This window comes from Zalophus californianus, chromosome 4 (assembly GCF_009762305.2).
Source record: "Zalophus californianus isolate mZalCal1 chromosome 4, mZalCal1.pri.v2, whole genome shotgun sequence".
In the NCBI taxonomy this organism is placed as follows: Eukaryota; Metazoa; Chordata; class Mammalia; order Carnivora; family Otariidae; genus Zalophus; species Zalophus californianus.
Genome location: NC_045598.1, coordinates 149,871,875 through 149,888,473, shown reverse-complemented (window position 1 = coordinate 149,888,473; position 16,599 = coordinate 149,871,875). Strand labels below are relative to the sequence as shown.

Below are 16,599 nucleotides of genomic sequence, written 5' to 3'. Positions count from 1 at the left end.
GAGCCACCCAGGTGCCCCACGTAACTTCTAATACATCTCTTCTACATGATACATTCCTTTTATACAACCTTCTAACTACATCTGTACCTTATTTTCTCCTCATTAAAAATCCTGCTTCCCAAGTACACTGGAGATAAGAGAACTAGAATATCACATAATTCCTCATTTGTTTTATTCTTCTTTTTAACTTTTTAAGTCAGGTTTATTGACATATATTTAACATACAGTAAAATTTACCCTTTTTATGTGTACAGTTTGATGAGTTTGGGCAAATGTATATTGTTGTGTAGCCATCCTCACAATCAAGTGATGGAACGCACCAGCTCAGATTCAGCGTGAGAAGAAGGACGACACAAAGGCATGAAGAGTGGGAGGCGTGGTTCCTTGGGGCCATCTTTGAAGACTTGCCTCACATCACACACAGGCCCTCTTCCCATTACACGTCGTCTCCCAGGCAATTTCATCTAATTCTTTTCCTTTAATTACTGGCTCATGATGACTCCCACGTCCATATCTCTTGAACTCTAGGCCTAACCTACAGAGATTATCTCCTGGAGGAGCCACATTATCTTTTCCCAAACCTGCTTCTTCCCTGCATGCCCTAGCTTGGTTATTACCAATTACCCAGTGATTGATTCTTTTTTTTTTTTTTTTTTTATTTGAGAGAGAGAGAATGAGAGATAGAGAGCACGAGAGGGAAGAGGGTCAGAGGGAGAAGCAGACTCCCCGCAGAGCAGGGAGCCCGACGCGGGACTCGATCCCGGGACTCCAGGATCATGACCTGAGCTGAAGGCCGTTGCCCAACCAACTGAGCCACCCAGGCGCCCCCAGTGATTGATTCTTGATCTTAGACCATCACCCTACCTCTCTCTCAATTTCTACAGCCAATAGATTTCAAGTCTATCAATTACCTTTTGAAATATCTCTGTCCTCAGTCCTTCCCACTGCAATTTTTTGAGTTTGTGCTTTCTCTAGCCTCTGCTTCCTGTCTTCCCTCCTCTCCCTCGTGGCTGCCCTCCTCCTCACACACTTCCACTTCTCATCTCTTACTCTATCTTCAATAGTCTGCACAGTTATATTTCTAAAAATAAATCAGACCATAGTATTCTGCTACCTAAGATTCTTGAATGACTTGTCACTGTTTATAGGATAAATTCCAAACATATCTGAATCCTATATAGTCTTTTCCACATTCCAAAAATATTTGCACTTCCCCCAAATAAGCCATGATTTTTCCCTCACGCATATGGTTCTTTTCTTGGTACGTCCTTCTGCACTTCTCTATCCATAAATTTCTACTTCTTCAGGAGAAAGAGCAAGAGCATTCTCTTCTCTGAAGCCTACCTTGATTTTCTCAGATAGACTGAGGATTGCTCTCCTTTATGCTCTCATTATATCTGTTACATAACTCAATTATATTGATTTATATAATCCTTACTATTCCCCCCACCCATTCTGGAAAATATGCTCCCTTCAGAATAAGAAGCACATCTTCTTTATTTTATTTGTTTATTTTAAGAAACACATCTTTTTTCGTTGTGCATTTCATTGCTAACATGGAGAATGGCTGTATTGGTTAGAGTTTTCTATTGACAGTGGAAGCCTGACATCTGGTCAACTTAAACTAAAGTGGATTTAGAGAAGGGGTATCAGTTCAATGGGAAGAATGGAGAGACAGATTTAGAAGTAGGAAGGGCTATTCCTGAGAGATAGGAAACAGAAGTGGAGAGAAAATCTCATAGCTGGAGCAAATGGAATGAACTTCAACTATTTTCTTTCTCTTTGGGCAGAGTTCAAGAAAGGAATGCCCAGTTATAGCTATGCCCCTGCCTAGCCATGACAGCCAGGCCCCTGATAAGTCCCATAAACCGGCCAGTGGAAGTGAGGTAATTTCTTGAAAGGAATAAGATGTTGTTAGGAAGGGCAAATGGATACCTGGTAGCTAAAAAGACATTCATTACACTAGCACATAGGAAACACTCGATAAATATATTAATATAAATCAATGAATGAATACTTGAAACTTTACTTACTGCCATACTAAACTGCCGCCATTCACTGGATGTCTCAGACAACCCCCTACATCCCCACCTTTACATGGGCTGCCACCTCTGTTTGGATGGCTGCTCTCCTCTTGTCCACCTATGACTGTGTTTGTTCTCTAAGAGTCGCCTTGAATGAAACGACCTCTTGGAAACTTTTCATGTCCTTTCTCCAGCTTGTGCTCTTCTAATACATTCTGTGTTCCTCTGTCATACTACTTCATTGATAACAGTCTTTTACACATCAGGCTCCCCCAGAGTGGGTTCCCGTTGTTTGTAGCAAAAGCATCCTTACGGATACATTTTCTGCTCTCCTACACTTTACATTTTATTCATTTAAGAATCTGATTATTTTAATTTAGGTTTATACTTTTTTTTTGTAAACTCTATCCCCAACATAGAACTCAAACTCACGACCCCAAGATCAAGAGTCACATGCTGTATAGACTGAGCCAGCCAGTACCCCTATATAGATTTTTTTTTTATGATTTATTTATTTATTTGAGACAGAGAGACAGAGAGTGGGGGCAGGAGGGGCAGGAGTAAAGAGAGAGAGAATCTCAAGCAGACTCCCCACTGAGCACTGAGTGGGGAGCCCCACTTGGGCCTCAATCCCAGACCCTGAGATCATGACCTGAGCAAAAATCAAGAGTCAGATGCTTAACCACTGAGCTACCTAGACACTCTCCTCTATAGTTCTAAAACTCAATTTCCAGTGTTGTGGGTTTGGCCACTAAACTCATTTTTACCAATTTGGCCATTGAATAACCAATTCTATTTATCTATTTTTATTTTACTTTATTTATTTTTAAAAAGATTTTATTTTTGAGTAATCTCTACACCCAACATGGGGCTTGGACTCACAATCCCAAAATCAAGAGTTGCATGCTCTGCTGACTGAGCCAGGTACATGCCCCATGAACCACCAATTGGAAATCTTGTGCTGAGTCCCTAAATATTTTTCATCAGCATTTTATTTTATTTTATTTTAAAGATTTTATTTATTTATTTGACAGAGAGAGGTATAGTGAGAGAGGGAACACAAGCAGGGGGAGTGGGAGAGGGAGAAGCAGGCTTCCCGCTGAGCAGGGAGCCCGACGCGGGGCTTGATCCCAGGACCCTGGGATCATGACCCCAGCTGAAAGCAGATGCCCAATGACTGAGCCACCCAGGCGCCCCTTCATCAGTGTTTTAATTTTAAGATGTAAAAAAATCTCTTTTGAGTCCACCAAGTTCAGGTGTGAAATAGAGGAAACGAGTGTTTAGGAAAAGGAGTTAATTTTTGCAACAAAAATGGTACATAGACTTTTAATTTATTTGAGCCTTAGAAATTAACTTTCTTCTTTTAAGTAATCTCTACACCCAACGTGGGGCTCAAACTCATGATGCCAAGATCAAGAGTTGCATGCTGTACAGACTGAGCCAGCCAGGTGAACCAGAAGTTCATTCTTTATAGTTAAAATAGAAGGCTTCTATTAAAATCTAACAATCTAATAAAAATAAGGAAATGAAAAAATGTTTAAATCTTTTAAAATGTAAAGTGTGTCATTGATGGACAAAATGCTTTTGTGGGATAGAATGGCATATGAGAATGGCAAGTTAGGTAATTGCCTGACTGCACATACCTAGACATCTATTTTTGAAAACTAGTGGAAGGAGTTTCACTGCAGATGCCTGAATAATTTTGTGATTATGTAATGCCCAGGTTAATTTCAGAAATCACTCAAAGCAGGGTGGGGATTAGCAAAGTAACCAAAAAAGATCAGAATGTAAAAGGGTCATGTCCAGATATGTTTTTTAACGCTCAAGTCTGAAACTTTGACTTTTACTCTCTCCTCTTTCTAAGCTGCCAAACTGGCTTTTCTGGAGGCAGGCTTGGTCGGGGTGAGTGATGGTTGGTGATATTTCTGTTTGGGTAAAATCTCCTTTGAGTTTTGGTCTCCTTACTCCTCCCCCTTAACTCTGTAATCTTTCTCTTTTCTTCCTCTTTTATCTTTTATCTCCACGCCGTGTCCTTTTGGCTTTCTTGGTTCCTCTGGGCTCCATGTTGGCTCTGTTCCGTGTTTCCCTCCGATCTTTCTGTCCCCACTTGTCACGCTTCCCATGGCCGTCTAGTTCCACGCCTGTTTTCGTACACAAAGTGTTTAGGAGGCATCCTGGGGTAGGAAAGTAAACGTCAAACTTGGCCTTTCAGCTTCCGTGGGTCAAAAATTACTTAGTGTGACAAATCTTAACAAACAAGCATAATTGTTTATTGGTAGTGTGTCTGCGAAGGATACATAGGACATATAAAATGTGGGTGGCTCTCACACCCAGTGGGGTGACTATAATGAAAGGAAAAAAAACAGAGCAAAAATGGAAAACAACAAGTGTTGGCAAAGGTATGGAGAAATTGGAATCCTCATGCATTGCTGGTGGGAATGTAAAATGGTACAGCTGCTATGAAAAACAGTTTGGCAGTTCTCGAAAAGTTAAACATGGAATTACCCTATGACTCAGCAATTCCCCTCCTAGGTATATATACCCCAGAGAATTAAAAGCAGAGACTTGAACAGATTCTTGTACACCATTGTTTGTAATAGTATTATTCACAATGGCCCAAAGGTGGAAACAACCCAAATGTTCATCAGCCGATGCGTGGATAAACAAAATGTGGTATATACCTACAATGGGATATTACTTAGCCATAAAAAGGAATGAAATTCTGACACATGTTACCACATGGAGGAACCTTGAAAGCATCATGCCAAGTGAAATAAGCCAGATACAAAAGGACATATATTGTATGATTCCATTAACATGAGTAATAACTCATGGAGAGAGAAAGTAGAAAAATGTTTGCCAGGGGTGGTGGCAATGGTACGCAGGGCCGGAAGGGGAATCAAGAAATTAGTGCTGAGGGCGCCTGGGTGGCTCAGTCGTTAAGAGTCTGCCTTCAGCTCAGGTCATAATCCCAGGGTCCTGGGATCGAGCCCTGCACCGGGCTCCCTGCTCCGCAGGAAGCCTGCTTCTCCCTCTCCCACTCCCCCTGCTTGTGTTCCCTCTCTTGCTGTTCTCTCTCTCTGTCAAATAAATAAAATCTTTTTTTTTAAATATTTTATTTATTTATTTGGCAGACGCTTAACGACTGAGACACCCAGGCACCCCAAAATAAATAAAATCTTAAAAAAAAAAAAGAAGTTAGTGTTTAATGGGAATAGAGTTTCTTTTGAGGATGATGGAAAAGTTCCAGAAATGGATAGTGGTGATGGTTGCACAACATTGTTAAGGTACTTAATGCCATTGAATTATATACTTTTTTAAAAAATATTTTTATTTATTTATTTGTCAGAGAGAGAGAGAGAGAGCACAAGCAGGGGGAGCAGCAGAGGGAGAGGGAGAAGCAGGCTCCTCACTGAGCAAGGAGCCCGATGTGGGAATCGATTCCAGGACCCTGGGATCATGACCTGAGCAGAAGGCAGACGCTTAACGACTGAGCCACCCAGGCGTCCCACCACTGAATTATATACTTAAAAATTATTACAATAGTAGGGGCACCTAGGTGGCTCAGTTGGTTAAGTGTCTGACTCTTGATTTTGGCTCAGGTCATGATCTCAGGGTTGTGAGGTCGGGCTCCACACTGGGCATGGAGCCTGTTTAAGATTCTCTCTCTCTCTCTCTCCCTCTTCCCCTCCCCCCTTAAAAATTATTACAATGGTAAATTTTATGTTATGTCTATTTTACCACACACACACACAAATGTAGGTGGTTTGTGGCCAGCCCAGATTAGGTTTCACTAAAGTACCTTTTCCTAATGAGGGCCAACTTTGGGCCCAGAACTGGCTTTGTGTCTGCTTCAACTTCAAGGACCTAGAGGAGGTTGACTCTGTCTTCTCAAACCTCTGCCTGGAGTGAGAATTACTGTCATAAATTGGTTATTTTCATGGAGCAGTCCCTGGAAAGCACTATTTAATAAGACTTAGGACTTTGGGAAAAGCCCAGAGTTGTGCATTGTAACTGGTCATTATATGGGACTTCTGTAGAGTTAATATATTGGAGAATTAAATTTTTTTAATTGTTTTTTATTAAAGATTTTTATTTATTTGAGAGAGAGAATGAGAGAGAGAGAGCATGAGAGGGGGGAGGGTCAGAGGGAGAGGCAGACTCCCCATTGAGCAGGGAGCCCGATGCGGGACTCGATCCAGGGACTCCAGGATCATGACCTGAGCCGAAGGCAGTCGCTTAACCAACTGAGCCACCCAGGCGCCCGGGAGAGTTAAATTTTTAAAAAACCCAGACTTTCACTTTTATTACCAAAATAACACCTGGTTATTATAGAAAATTTAGAAAATAAAGGTAACCAGGAAATAAAAATCACTTATAACCCCATCATCCAAAGAGAGATAACTGTAACATTTTGGTGTATATCCTTTCAATTATTTACATTTCATCTATATCATATATATGTATGTATATATGTATACATATGTATATATGCTTATGTTTGTGTATATATATATAAACTGTATATATATATACACACACACACACACATTTATAACCTCCTCTTTGAATTTAACAGTGTCTTCATACAAGTAGTGGTTAAAATTTGGATCTGCAGGACCTCACTTCTGTTTAGAACGTTCACTTTGTCACACTGGCCCTTAGCTACTTTGGTGGAGCAGTAAATAAATAGAAAAGGCTCACAGGCATTATGTTACATGAGGAAAACAGGACTGGGCTGCCTTATGCAATTTGGTCCCCTCATTTAGATTCATGTTTAGGTTGGAGCCAGTCAAAGACCTGGATGACTCCTTGAGAAAAAACTAGGCGGCCCTGGTGGTAGACGGAGCCTCAGCGGTTTGCCTCCCTCTGGTGGCCACATGCAGCCAATAGAAGTCAGCCCTTTCTGCCTTTTGTTCAAGTTCCTTAAAATAGACATCCTTATGGAGGAATTCTTTTTTTTAAAATATTTTATTTATTTATTATTATTATTATTTTTAAAGATTTTGTTTATTTATCTGACAGAGAGAGACACAGCGAGAGAGGGAACACAGGCAGGGGGAGTGGGAGAGGGAGAGGCAGGCTTCCCGCGGAGCGGGGAGGCCGATGCGGGGCTCGATCCCAGGACCCCGGGATCATGACCTGAGCCGAAGGCAGACGCTTAACGATTGAGCCACCCAGGCGCCCCAATATTTTATTTATTTATTCATGAGAGACAGAGAGAGAGGGGAAGCAGAGGCAGAGGCAGAGGGAGAGGGAGAAGCCGATTCCTGAGGGAGCCCGATGCGGGGCTCGATCCCAGGATTCTGGGATCATGACGTGAGCCAAAGGCAGATGCTTAACGACTGCACCAGGCGCCCCTGCATTTTTTTTTAAAAGATTTTATTTATTTATTTATTTGAGAAAGAGAATGAGAGATAGAGAGCACGAGAGGGAAGAGGGTCAGAGGGAGAGGGAGAGGGAGACTCCCTGCTGAGCAGGGAGCCCAATGCGGGACTCGATCCCAGGACTCCAGGATCATGACCTGAGCTGAAGGCAGTCGCTTAACCAACTGAGCCACCCAGGCGCCCTGCATTTTTTTTTTTTAAAGTAAACCCTATGCCCAACATGGGGCTTGAACTCATTACCCCGAGATCAAGGGTCACATACTCTACTGACTGAGACAGCCACAGGTGCCCCTGTAGTCTGCATTTTTTTAAAGATTTTTATTTATTTATTGAGAGAGAGAGAATGATAGAGAGAGAGCATGAGAGGAGGGAGGGTCAGAGGGAGAAGCCGACTCCCAGCAGAGCAGGGACCCCGATGCGGGACTTGATCCTGGGACTCCAGGATCATGACCCAAGCCAAAGGCGGTCGCTTAACCAACTGAGCGACCCAGGTGCCCTGTAGTCTGCATTTTTAAAAAGATTTTATTTATTTATTTGAGAGAGAGAGAGCACAAGTAGAGGGGAGGGACAGAGGGAGAGGGAGAAGCAGACGACCCACTAAGCAGGAAGCACGATGAGGGACTCAATCCCAGGACCCTGGGATCATGACCTGAGTCAAAGGCAGACTCTTACCTGACTGAGCTACCCAGGCGCCCCTGTAGTCTGCATTTTTAAAACAAAAATAAAATTGACTAAAATGTGGTCTGATTTTCATTATCGTTATGTGCCAGCAATTCTGAACAGTGCAAGCAATAACCTACTCCTCTAAAAAAAATCTTTTGTTGCCCTTGGTTCTAAGACTTGCTGCAGGGGCTCAGTGCGTTACTTACCTCGACTCTTAGCTTGTCGGGGACGGTAACCGGGACCCGGTGTCTGCTCCTGTCGCCTGCACCTCCTAACCCGTAGCCACCATGCGTGAGTGCATCTCCATCCACGTGGGCCAGGCTGGTGTCCAGATCGGCAATGCCTGCTGGGAGCTCTATTGCCTGGAACACGGCATCCAGCCCGATGGCCAGATGCCAAGTGACAAGACCATCGGGGGAGGAGATGACTCCTTCAACACCTTCTTCAGTGAGACGGGCGCCGGCAAGCATGTGCCCAGGGCCGTGTTTGTAGACCTGGAACCCACGGTCGTTGATGAAGTTCGCACCGGCACCTACCGGCAGCTCTTCCACCCTGAGCAGCTCATCACCGGCAAGGAGGACGCTGCCAACAACTACGACCGAGGGCACTACACCATCGGCAAGGAGATCATTGATCTTGTCTTGGACCGCATTCGGAAGCTGGGTGACCAGTGCACAGGTCTTCAGGGCTTCTTGGTTTTCCACAGCTTTGGAGGGGGAACTGGTTCCGGGTTCACCTCCCTGCTGATGGAACGTCTCTCTGTCGATTATGGCAAGAAGTCCAAGCTGGAGTTCTCCATTTACCCAGCCCCCCAGGTTTCCACAGCTGTAGTTGAGCCCTACAACTCCATCCTCACTACCCACACCACCCTGGAGCACTCTGATTGTGCCTTCATGGTAGACAATGAGGCCATCTATGACATCTGTCGTAGAAACCTCGATATTGAACGCCCAACCTACACTAACCTTAACCGCCTTATTAGCCAGATTGTGTTCCATCACTGCCTCCCTCCAATTTGATGGAACCCTGAATGTCGATCTGACAGAATTCCAGACCAACCTGGTGCCCTATCCCCGCATCCACTTCCCTCTGGCCACCTATGCCCCCGTCATCTCTGCTGAGAAAGCCTACCACGAACAGCTTTCTGTAGCAGAGATCACCAACGCATGCTTTGAGCCGGCCAACCAGATGGTGAAATGTGACCCTCGGCATGGTAAATACATGGCCTGCTGCCTGTTGTACCGTGGTGACGTGGTTCCCAAAGATGTCAATGCTGCCATTGCCACCATCAAGACCAAGCGCAGCATCCAGTTTGTGGACTGGTGCCCCACTGACTTCAAAGTGGGCATTAATTACCAGCCTCCCACTGTGGTGCCCGGTGGAGACCTGGCCAAGGTGCAGCGGGCCGTGTGCATGCTGAGCAACACCACAGCCATCGCTGAGGCCTGGGCTCGCCTGGACCACAAGTTCGACCTGATGTATGCCAAGCGTGCCTTTGTTCACTGGTATGTGGGGGAGGGCATGGAGGAAGGAGAGTTTTCTGAGGCCTGTGAGGACATGGCTGCCCTGGAGAAGGATTATGAGGAGGTTGGTGTGGATTCTGTTGAAGGAGAGGGTGAAGAAGAAGGAGAGGAATACTAATTGCCATTCCTTTCAGCCCTGCAGCATGCCATACTCAGAACTTTAGCTTCAACATTAGCTGACAGGCATTAAAGCTTTCTGGTTAGATTGTCTTCACTTTTAACTGTGATCATGTCTTCTCCGTGTGTACCTGTCGCATTTTTCCATCATGTCTCAAAAGTAAAGGCTATAAGAAAGAAAAAAAAAAAAAAAAGACTTGCTGCAGGGGCACCTGGGTGGCTCAGTCGTTAAGCGTCTGCCTTCGGCTCAGGTCATGATCCCTGGGTCCTGGGATCGAGCCCTACATCGGGCTCACTGCTCGGCGGGAAGCCTGCTTCTCCCTCTCCCACTCCCCCTGCTTGTGTTCCCTCTCTCACTGCGTCTCTGTCAAATAAATAAATAAAATCTTAAAAAAAAAAAGACTTGCTGCAGTTACTGGTGAGAGATTTAATAGCTTCAAACTGGCACATTTGTATTAGCTATCCTTTAATAAACCTGGTATTCTATATGGAAGTAAATTAGTAGAATTCAGTGATGCAGTTGACTCCTAGAACACATGGACTCAGCTATACACATTCATTTCAAGAGTAAGTTCATAAAGGCTCAGAATGATCTTAGCTCACTTCTGGCTCAGTTCACGTCTCCAACCTTTGTGTTATTACCTGTTCTTGTGTGTTTAAACAGTAGATTTTAAATAAATAATGATAATACTTTATTGATAGTAGTAATTGTATAGACAAACAGAATTTGAATTACTTCATTTCTGCATTCGAATTACTTCATTCTCCCTTTTGCAGGTGGTTCAATTTTATTAAAATTTACTCATTAGTTACTTGACAATTATTTACACAAAATATTATTATATTAAGGTATAATCAAGGGATCAAAGTCCAGACTGGTTGGTATATATAAAATCTTTCAAATAAACAGTTGTGCTTTTTCCTTTTTGTACTATAATATTTATCTTATTTAATTTTTAATTTTTTATTTACAGGAACACATATATAAAGTTAAGTAGAGAAAATTTTTTATTGTCTCTATTTCTTTTCTGGTTGTCAGTTCAGTTGTCATTCAGTTTCTTGATTATTAAAAATGATCCACTTGTGGGGCACCTGGGTGGCTAAGTCGTTAAGCGGCTGCCTTCGGCTCAGGTCATGATCCTGGGGTCCTGGGATCAAGCCCTGCATCAGGCTCCCTGCTCTGCGGGGAGCCTGCTTCTCCCTCTCCCACTCCCCCTGCTTGTGTTCCTGCTCTCACTCTCTCTCTCTCTGTCAAATAAATAAAATCTTCAAAAAAAAAATCCACTTGTGATGTCAAAAATGCCCACCCCAACTCGTCTCCTAATCTTCTCTCCACTTTTCCCTGATCTTTTGCCCCTAATTCACGATTTTCTGACATTTTTAATTTTTTTTTAGTAATCTCTACGCCCAACATGGGTCTCAAACTCATGACCCTGAGATCAAGAGTCACATACTTCTCCAACTTAGCCACCCTGTCCCAAATTCTTGCTTTCTTGAGCACAGAAGTTTAGCTACCTCTGTGAATAAAAGAAAGGCATCTGTGAGTGTCACAGAGCTAAGAGGAAGGGAGTATGCCTGTGAAGGGGTCAGGATTTTCAAGGTGTGCACCCGAAGGCCAGCACTGAAGATATCCAGGAGACAATGATGTGGGGTGAACAAGACTGGAGGCTAGGAGATCCACCTGCCCTTTTCTTGTTGGGAATTTCCATCCTTTGTCAAATCTAGGCTAGATTCTGCGAGGGAGATAGACCCTTCCTTCTAATCCAGTTACCCCAATGCCCTTGGAGGGCTGTATGTGTGTTTCACTTTCTTGTGTCCTCAGCAACTCGGCTCTAGGGCATAGTTTTAGGCTGAAACTGGATTTTTCAGGTCAAAAAATGTCAAACAGCTGCAATTTCATGGTTTCAAATGTTCCTTGTTGGTCAGGATGGTTATGATGAAGACCATCTTTTGATTCTCTATTATCAAGATATTCTTTCACAGGTAGGTCCAGCGGGTTCCTGTCCCTGGCCACAGATTCCACAGTGGGCCTCAACCTTCCCAACGGGAATGATCTCTACAGAGATACACGGTTACAAGGAAAAAAGAAATTCATCGTGTAACTTTAAATTCCATTCCTATTACCAGACCATGCAGCCTATGGAGTACTATGAATACTTCTTAAATAAGTTCCCTAATTATTTTGTGATTTATATAATTAATTATATTGCATTCTATATTTTGTATTAAAAAACATTAATGTGTTAAATACAAGCACTGAAAAATATACCACAATTCTCACAATGCTATTTTGGTATTTCTTCAGTTCTTAATGTATCAGCAGCTGCCCCAGATCCAAGTGACCTAGGTCTTTTTTTTACCTCTGAGAGGTTTTAGCCAATGTTCATTTTCACTTGTTTGTGTGTGTGTGTGCCCTTAAAACTCATCATTCATTTAACAAATGCTAATTGTATACCAACTAACCACCTAATTATATCCTCTAGATGAGTAATACAAAAGCTTCTTTTCTTTTCTTTCTTTTTTAAGAGCGCTCTATGCCCAATGTGGGGCTTGAACTCAGGACCGAAGATCAAGAGTTTTATGCTCTACAACAGAGCCAGCCAGGAGCCCCCCCCCCCAAATATCTTGTTTTAACAAAATCATAGTCTAGGGAAACATAAAGACAAATGTATGAAGTGGCACTCAATAATTCAGGGATAAATTTATCATTTGTGGGTTTTTTTGTACTGATAAAGTAACAATTTCAGTCTTAATACCCCTCTTAATGTTTAGACCATTTGTATAGAGATTCAATATTCTGTGATCTTTTCTGGCCAAAATAGCCTCTTTATCCTTTTCTAACAAAGATTTTATTTAAATTTTTAAGTAATCTCTACACCCAATGTGTGGCTCAAACTCACAACCCTGAGATCAAGAGTCACACGCTCCACCAACTGAGCCAGCCAGGCATCCCACAAAACAGCCTATTTAACCTAATGAAGACACAGCCATATAAATTTTTAAAAAAGATTTATATATTGGGGGTGCCTGGGTGGCTCAGTCGTTAAGCGTTTGCCTTCAGCTCAGGTCATGGTCCCAGGGTCCTGGGATCGAGCCCCGCATCGGGCTCCCTGCTCGGTGAGAAGCTTGTTTCTCCCTCTCCCACTCCCCCTGCCTGTGTTCCCTCTCTTGCTATGTCTCTATCTGTCAAATAAATAAATAAAATCTTTAAAAAAAAGATTTTATTTATTTAGATGGGAAAGAGAGAGAGAGAAATGGTGCAAAGGGTGAGGGAGAGAGAATTTCAAGCAGATTCCCCACTGAGCACAGAGCCCAACACGGGGCTCCATCCCACGACCCTGAGATCATGACCTGAGCTGAAATCAACAGCCAGGTGCTCAAATGACTGAGCCACCCAGGTGTCCCACAGCCATATAAATTTTTTAAAAAGGTAAAAATTTAACTAAAAGGAAGTCGTGTTCTGGTTTTACTAACAGTTCAAAGGAAAAAAGTTAAAAGCATATCATGCTTAATATGTATTTTTGAAAGATCAATTTCATATATTTCATCCAGTTTTGTAATTTGATCAGTCACTAGAAAATTCTTTAAATTTGTAGTTTTAATTTTTCTTTGAACTTCCTGGGGTTTTTAAACAATGGTGATTTTTTTTTTTAAATTCCAGAGCACATTGTAGTTATTACATAAATTTATTCTTATTACATAAATGATAATGATTGAGACATATGTTAAAAACACTAAATGCATTAAATAATTAGAAATTTAGTACCTGAAATGGTTCATCATGCATACTGGGGTTCTAGACAATCATTTCACAAATATGCAAAATATAGCAAGAATATATATGCTGCTATATAAAAGAAATTGGAAAATCTGCCCAACATGATCATAATTTATTCCACAAATATTATTTATCCTTCCCACACTTTGCTTTTACTGGATCACAGGGATGTGAATAAGAATATAGATTTTAAAGGATTGTTTCAATCAATAAAAAAACTAAAGGGGCGCCTGGGTGGCTTGTTGTTAAGCGTCTGCCTTCAGCTCAGGTCATGATCCCAGGGTCCTGGGATCGAGCCCCACATTGGGCTCCCTGCTCAGCGGGAAGCCTGCTTCTCCCTCTCCCACTCCCCCTGCTTGTGTTCCCTCTCTCGCTGTCTCTCTCTCACTGTCTCTCTCTCTGTGTCAAAATAAACAAATAAAATGTTTTAAAAAAATAAAATAAAAATAAAAAAACTAAAGCCAGATGGCCTATCAACTCAGCAGTGTTTAGTGCAGGAAATAAGAAAATCAGCAGCTGTCATTGTCCATAAAAGACCATATACCTAGCTGGGCACTTGCTGATGGGCCTATTGTGATATGTTTTGAAGTCTCTGAAACCAGAGTTTAGTGTGAAATTGGACATTTTATATGAATATACAATTGAAGACATCATGATGGAGAGAACTAAGAAAGTTAGGGAATGAGGGCAGGAAGAGTATAAAGAACCATATAATGCCATATAGCAGTTTAGGTTATTAACCACCATCACACTGGGAAACTGATACCATTCAACCTCTTCACTGGATATTCATAGGGAATTTCATCTGTGACTACATTTCTTCTGCTTTTGATGGAGAATCATAGTTTTCACATTTCTTTTATACATTACTCACTTTTGGGTGTTTTTCTCTAATGCCCTCTAAATCAGTGAGATATTTTGGGAAGATGTTTGCAAATGGTAATGGCATATGTTTAAAAAAAAAAAAGGCAACATGTCGAAAATGGAGTCACTTGTGCTAAGACCATGTCACCAAACTGAAACTTAATACCTAACCTAATTGCAGTTTCAACCTCCCCCAGGAATATAATCTTTTTTTTAAATTTTATTTTATTATGTTATGTTAGTCACCATACATTACATCATTAGTTTTTGATGTAGTGTTCCATGATTCATTGTTTGCATATGCCCAGGAATATAATCTTAACTGGTCAGTCTGGAATTTACTGGTCAGCAGTAGTGAGGTAATCCACTTGAGAGACCCAACCCAACACCCAAAGAAAGATGAGGTAATCCATTCTTTCCTTGTCCCTGCCCCCTTCTGTCTGTAGAGATCTCCCATTTTGTGTAACAATTTGGAGCCTCTTTCTATTTGCTGTATGGTATGCTGTCTGATTCACGAATAAAGCCAGTTTGATCCTTAAATTTACTCAGCTGAATTTTGTTTTTTAACACACAGTAAGCTTAATTTTAAAAAAATATTCCCACCAGATTTCTTACAGAAACATACATGAGACCTCTTCATTTTGTGAAATAAGGATAGAGTGAAGTAAAGACAGTTTTTAATAGGGAACATTTCCTGGGAATCTCAGGAAGTCTGGGTGTCATTCTCCTGTGATTTTAGAGCTCTTGTGCTTTTAGAGTCTAAAATTTACACCGACAGTGCCCTTAACGGTTTGCCACTCCCAGAGATAACTATTTATTTATTTATTTTTAAATTTAAATTCATTAATTAACATATAGTGTATTATTAGTTTCAGAGGTAGAGTTCAGTGATTCATCAGTCTTATATAACACCCAGTGCTTATTACATCACGTGCCCTCCTTAATGTCCATCACCCAGTTACCCCATCCCCCCTCCCCCCAGAGATAATTATTTAATGTTCATTCATTTCTTCCTAACCACAGCATCAAAACAAGACACAAAAAGATTTGGCATGTCAATCTCTGGCAGACAAAAGGCTAGTGAAATTATGAAACAATCACCTCATGTTGCTAAAAAATTGTAAATCAGCATTTAATCTTATGGTTGCTAAATTCACTCCTGGCTCTATACTTGCTTTTTTGTTTCTTTGTTTTTACATTGTTCCTTTAAATTTGAGTATGTTTGACGCACAATGATATGATATTATATGGCTCTGTAATTGTTGACTTGGTAACTAAGTACAGACCAGTTGCATTCACTGGAGACAGCCAAGTATAAAGACATCAGATGTTTGCCTTGACACAATCTTTTCCAAATATGTTCCATGGCTGTTAAAGGTGTTCCTTGGAAAAAGGTTTCTTCAGTCAAAGAAGAAGGTTGTGGAACAATTGACTAAACAAAATTCAACAGCCTTTCTGCTGAAGCATTTCTCAAAGCTTTCACTGTTATTAACGTTACAGTGGGAACCTCTATGAGGAGGTTACAGTATATACTATTTGTCAAAAGTATTTGATCATAGGCCTTTTTTTTTTGAGGAGCATCCCATAGGACTAATATTTAAACCACAAAAGTAAGATGGATTTTACAATGTAATTTTAAGATAGTTTATATGGACACATTTTTTTTTAAAAAAGATTTTATTATTTATTTGACAGAGAGAGACACAGCGAGAGAGGGAACACAAGCAGGGGGAGTGGGAGAGGGAGAAGCAGGCTTCCCGCTGAGCAAGGAGCCTGATGTGGGACTCAGTCCCAGGACCCTGGGATCATGACCTGAGCCGAAGGCAGACGCATAGTGACTGAGCCACCCAGGCGCCCCTATATGGACACGTTTGTCAGTTGCTTTCCCAGCAATATTTTCCTCTTCTCCCTTCTTCTAATCCTCAGTTTCCATTCTGAGAGCCTAAGGTTCTAGGGAGGCTGATTGTACCCCTCAATCCAGGAATGAAACATATGACCTGGGCTAAGCCATTCAGTGTGTTCCATCCAACAGACTACAGTGATTGGTTCAGGGTGGCAGATATCAGAGCCAGTCCAAGCAGAATTCTTCCTGGAAATGCATGTGGAAGAACTGTACATGTGGGAGAACGGTGCTGGCTTCTTCCTGATGGATGTTGGTGAGAAAGCAAGCCATCCTAGGAACTTTAGGCTACCCTTCTGGAAATGCAAAGAGAGCCAGCTTTATTAGGAAGGCAGTAACAAAG

At 41.8% G+C, this 16,599-nt stretch overlaps 1 pseudogene across 1 annotated transcript; it reads left to right on the top strand.

Moving 5' to 3' along the window:
* Window positions 1-8,266: 8,266 nt before the first annotated feature.
* Window positions 8,267-9,908, top strand: LOC113925636 (annotated as a pseudogene). The gene has a single exon (XR_004820048.1). The product of XR_004820048.1 is annotated as a tubulin alpha-1B chain-like (transcript).
* The last annotated feature ends 6,691 nt before the right edge of the window (window positions 9,909-16,599 follow it).